This window comes from Notolepis coatsorum (genome assembly GCF_963971535.1).
Source record: "Notolepis coatsorum genome assembly, chromosome: 1".
NCBI lineage: Eukaryota > Metazoa > Chordata > Actinopteri > Aulopiformes > Paralepididae > Notolepis > Notolepis coatsorum.
This window is the reverse complement of record NC_140165.1, coordinates 298,634,575-298,640,574: the sequence shown is the minus strand read 5'-3', so window position 1 is coordinate 298,640,574 and position 6,000 is coordinate 298,634,575.

The following is a 6,000-nucleotide window of genomic DNA, read 5'->3' as shown; positions in this document are numbered from 1 at the left end:
GTTGGGTAAACTTTTTCATTCATTCATTCATGGAGTTGATTGCATCTCGCCCCTCTTGTCGTTCCCCTGGGCGTCTTGGGGATTCAATATGGTGGTCTAAACGGCCTATTGTTGATGTGGGTATGTCAAAACGCACACATAGTGCTAGCTCAGGATGTGCTTTTGGGGCATTGGCTGACTGGCGCGCCTTGATTGCTTGGGGTTGAAACAGCGTTTTTATGAAGCAATTGGGATGGGGGTTTTTTCCTCTTCCGACACCCTGTGTGGTTGTCGATGGGTTCCCGTTCATGTCAGGGGATGATGACGGAATGGGTCTGGACATATGGGGAAGGGTCTCACGCCCTAGGGGTGGGCCACCGGGCGCGGTTCATACCGACACGTCTGGGTGGCGCCTTCTTTTTATGTTGGGATCAACACGCATATCTGCCCCTTCTCCTGGGGTTGGCAGGTCGGCGTGATTAGGGCACGGGACTGGTTCTGGTCGCGCTGGTCCAGATCAGTTGCACCCGTTGTCCGCTGGGGATGCAGATCTGCTGTTCTGGTACCCTGAGGGACTTGGGGTTTTTTCAGGGGGAAAAATGCTAGGTCGGTCCGGGTGTCAAGTCAAGTCAAGTCAAGTCAAGAGTTTTAATTGTCACGGCATACAGGTATACAATGAAATGCGGGTGGTCTTGCCCGCAACGATGTGCAATACAGTGGTACATATAATAGAATCAAAAGAAGAAAACAACATTGTGCAGTAACAGGTAGCAGGTAACATGGAGTGACATCTCGGTATCTGTACATAGTTATTTACAGAGCATGTGTGACATGCTAGTTAGCTTTGGTAGTGCAATACACTGTTCCTGTTATTCTAATTTAAAGTGTCCTTTCCTTTGGCCATAAGTGTGCGTGTGTGCGACATGAGTGTGTGCCCGCTCATGTTAAAGTGTTAAGTGGCTGCTCGTGTGTGAGCGTGCACAGTGTGCGTGTCGTGTGTGTGTTCATGTGTGCTTGTGTGTGGACAGTTCAATGTTCTGAGCACTCAATGTTCATTGTTCATGGCTCTGATGGCCTGGGGGAAGAAGCTGAGCCTAAGCCGCTCTGTCCTAGTAGCTGGGGTTCGCAGGCGTCTGCCTGACCTCAGCAGCTGAAACAGGCTGTTATTGGGGTGGTGAGGGTCTTTCATTATCCTGCAGGCTCTGGATTTGCACCTCTTGTTGTATAGAACCTGCAGGGGGGGTAGTGCAATACCCGTGGTACGCTCGGCTGAGCGCACCACTTTCTGTAGGGCCTTCTTGTCCTGTGCCGTGCTGTTTCCATACCAGGCAGTGATGTTTCCGGTCAGGATGCTCTCTACAGCTCCTGAGTAGAAGGACTGGAGTATCTTCCCCGATACTCTGAACTTCCTTAACTGTCTCAGGTGGTAGAGACGCTGTTTCGCCTTCTTTACTACTGTGTCTATGTGTGTTGACCATGTCAGGTCCTTGTCAGGTCCATGTCGTGTCACAGGGTTGAGCGTTATGGAACCCTTGTTAGGTGCATTGTATTCTGCACTGTCGTAATGGCTTACGGCCGTGCCGACCTGTACGCGCCCGGTCTCGTCGGATCTCGGCCGCTGTGCGGGTTGGTCTTGGTTGGTACTTGGTTGGGTGACCTCCTGGGAATACCGAGTGCGGGGTGCTGGGGCTGGTCTTCCATTTTTACGCTCTTCTCTTGCGCTTGGCACAGAGGGGCCTGTTGGGGTGGTTTTAACCTCCTCGGGGGACCCTGTGCCCCCCGTATCACCGGGCCCGGTCCGGGGTAATGTTCGTTGACCCGTAGGCCCGGGATAGCCCTGTTGGAAACCAGAACGCGGGCTGCGGCAGTGCCGCAGGTGTGTTTTTGGGGTTTCTTTCCTGAGGGGTTATGGGACCAACCATTGCATGGGGTAATGCCTGGGTGGTTGGTTCTCTGGTGTGTTGCTGCAGTGTCAACTCCCGGTTCTCCGGTTGAGGGTGCCCCTGCACGTTCATGACGTCTGCCGATCGTATGGGCCTTTTCTGTGGGCAGCTGTCAGGATGGCCGAGTGGTCTAAGGAGCCAGACTCAAGGTGAAACTTCCATAGCAATGGGGCTTCTGGTCTCTGAATAGAGGCATGGGTTTGAATCCCACTTCTGACATGCTGTTTAAAGGCTTGGTTATGCGACAACGCCAGCATACGCCCCTTCCGCCGGGGGCGGCTGTGTTCAGCTGTCCTTCTGGCGCCTGCCTCGTCCGCAGTCTCCAGGCTTGGGTTGACAGCCTGTTGCCTGGTCTTTTTTTCCCAGTGCACTGCCTGCTTCCGTTGGTTAACTCTTGTGTGTTACGACCATGCTGTCTGCCTGTTGCAGGGCCTGTGTTCCAGGCGGTGTACTGTTGGGGAGGACAGGGCCCGCTCGGCTGAGGGGCCTTTGTCCGAATACGCTGGCGATGTGGGGGGCGGGGTCACTAGGTGCCCACCTGGTGGGGTCTTGATGCTGGCATCATGGACTTCTCCGGGCCCCCATTCCAGGGAGTCCAGTCCTTTTGGTGGGTCTGGGTCTTCCTTCGCGCTCCGCTGCTACGGCCTTGCCACGGGGTTGGGTTTGCCCTTGATCCCGTGATTCTGGGGGCAGTAACGAGGTTGTTTCCTACGTTCGTTCCCGGGTGGCATGCGGGTTGTGCGTGGGTGTAGTCGTGGGGTCAAGCCACGGTCTGCTCACCCTGTGCGTTGAGTTGCTTGAGTGCCTCTTCGTGCGGTCGGGTCCGTCGCCCTCTCGGTAGACCTCTAATAGGGAGGGTGCCCTCCATTAGGGGGGGTCGGGGGGGCTCGGCCCTCCCTGTTCTGTTGGTTGTGGGGGGCCTTCAGCGGGGTGTATTTGTCAGCCAGCGGCTCCGCTTGGCCTCCCTTTGTGCAGTGTGATGCCAAGCAGAGCCCCTAACGGAACAGAACGTTAGGTTATAGCTATAACCAAGTTCTGTTAGTTAGGGGTGACGCTTGGCATCAGATGGCCGCTGCAGCCCTTGACCTCACCTTGTGGTGAAAGCTTGGGAAGGAGGAGAGCAGGTGACCACACACCTGCTTATGAAGGTAAGCTGATGAGGGGTGTGGTCAGACTAATACTGGTATTAAAGGTACATTTGTGGAATTTATTCAGTGCGCGTGCACGTACGCGAGGGAGTGCAGTGTGATGCCAAGCGTCACCCCTAACTAACAGAACTTGGTTATAGCTATAACCTAACGTTATAGGCCCTGACACGTCTATGCTTTTACCAACGCGTTTGTGTTTCCGGGTTCCCGTTTTGCGCTCTGATTGGCCAGGTCATGTGACATGTGCGCCAATCGTGGGACGGCAAGTTCTGCGCCTATTTCCGGGTCGAACAGCCTGCAAACTACCTAACGCCTAGTTTATCACTGGTTAAGCTTAGGCGACTCTTTCGAAGTTGGTTAAGGTTATAGTTTGGAATCAGGGCAGGCGTTCTATCGCCATGCTCTAAGACAAACTCTAACCTTAACCAACTTCGAAAGAGCGCCTAAGCTTAACCAGTGTAGAAACTTGCGGTCCCACGATTGGGCGTACATGTCACATGACCTGGCCAATCAGAGACGCGGAAACACGAACACGTTGGTAAAAGCAATCAGGCGGCCCTGATTATCGATTGGCGTTTCTTTCCTATGCACGCTATATTAAAAATCCAAAAATTCAAATGTATATGATCGGTATACATTATGCTTCATCATGCGTGAAGGAAAGGGGGGGGGGGTCGTTTATAATTCCTTGATCGTCAGTAACGGCTTTATTTAGTATGGGTTGATATATTGATCAGATGGTTTGCAGTGAAATGAATAAACAATCGGGCTGAAAATAACGTTACTGTCTCTTAACGTTCGCCGATGAGACTGGAGGAAAAATATCCCAATTATTTGACGCCGATCTCCTAGATCCATTTCCGGTTTGTATGGCGCAATAAACGCTGACATCATATCGATTATTGAGTTTAGAAAGCGATCCAAATGCACTATAGTGTTTGTCTGGATCCACGTAACAAGATATTACTGCCGGAGGGATTTCCTCGATGCACCAGCGCCACTTCCGGTTTTGGCGAGAGTGTAACTCGCCCGACCATCCACCAGGCGGCGGTATTGAGGCGTTACAATCTCATACAGGGTACCGCTGCAGTCTGGAGGGAGACTGGATGAATTATGAATGCCATGGCGAAAATGTTTTATATTGATCCCAAAAACGACTTACGTCATTGTTGGCGTTCAACGCATGGCGGGCAAAAACGGCGTAAGTCGTTCTTGGCGACCAATGTGTTAACGTGCGGTTTCGTTTTGTGGTAAACAAAACGTTGACGTCATCGGACTTTAAAAAAATTTGTTTCATTACCGAAAATTGGCACCGTTGGATCTCACGTGAATCGATACACGGTAGTACCGACGTGTTTCGGTCGGGACCCTTAACACATTCCCTGCCATAACTTATATCCATCAATATAGCCAGTCTGCCACCACTGTAAGCCTATGGAGATGTTCACCTTCTTTGCAGGGCTATAACTTTTTAAATTGTATTGCTAAATTTAAATTACTATGGCCCATTCAACATCGATTATCTATCGTTCAGGATGTAGGAACGTTATACTGCCTCCCCTTAACCTATTGTGTGTATTGCCGTACTGGGTTGTACCCTTTCTGCAGTCTGTTGGGTAAACTTTTTCATTCATTCATTCATGGAGTTGATTGCATCTCGCCCCTCTTGTCGTTCCCCTGGGCGTCTTGGGGATTCAATATGGTGGTCTAAACGGCCTATTGTTGATGTGGGTATGTCAAAACGCACACATAGTGCTAGCTCAGGATGTGCTTTTGGGGCATTGGCTGACTGGCGCGCCTTGATTGCTTGGGGTTGAAACAGCGTTTTTATGAAGCAATTGGGATGGGGGTTTTTTCCTCTTCCGACACCCTGTGTGGTTGTCGATGGGTTCCCGTTCATGTCAGGGGATGATGACGGAATGGGTCTGGACATATGGGGAAGGGTCTCACGCCCTAGGGGTGGGCCACCGGGCGCGGTTCATACCGACACGTCTGGGTGGCGCCTTCTTTTTATGTTGGGATCAACACGCATATCTGCCCCTTCTCCTGGGGTTGGCAGGTCGGCGTGATTAGGGCACGGGACTGGTTCTGGTCGCGCTGGTCCAGATCAGTTGCACCCGTTGTCCGCTGGGGATGCAGATCTGCTGTTCTGGTACCCTGAGGGACTTGGGGTTTTTTCAGGGGGAAAAATGCTAGGTCGGTCCGGGTGTCAAGTCAAGTCAAGTCAAGTCAAGAGTTTTAATTGTCACGGCATACAGGTATACAATGAAATGCGGGTGGTCTTGCCCGCAACGATGTGCAATACAGTGGTACATATAATAGAATCAAAAGAAGAAAACAACATTGTGCAGTAACAGGTAGCAGGTAACATGGAGTGACATCTCGGTATCTGTACATAGTTATTTACAGAGCATGTGTGACATGCTAGTTAGCTTTGGTAGTGCAATACACTGTTCCTGTTATTCTAATTTAAAGTGTCCTTTCCTTTGGCCATAAGTGTGCGTGTGTGCGACATGAGTGTGTGCCCGCTCATGTTAAAGTGTTAAGTGGCTGCTCGTGTGTGAGCGTGCACAGTGTGCGTGTCGTGTGTGTGTTCATGTGTGCTTGTGTGTGGACAGTTCAATGTTCTGAGCACTCAATGTTCATTGTTCATGGCTCTGATGGCCTGGGGGAAGAAGCTGAGCCTAAGCCGCTCTGTCCTAGTAGCTGGGGTTCGCAGGCGTCTGCCTGACCTCAGCAGCTGAAACAGGCTGTTATTGGGGTGGTGAGGGTCTTTCATTATCCTGCAGGCTCTGGATTTGCACCTCTTGTTGTATAGAACCTGCAGGGGGGGTAGTGCAATACCCGTGGTACGCTCGGCTGAGCGCACCACTTTCTGTAGGGCCTTCTTGTCCTGTGCCGTGCTGTTTCCATACCAGGCAGTGATGTTT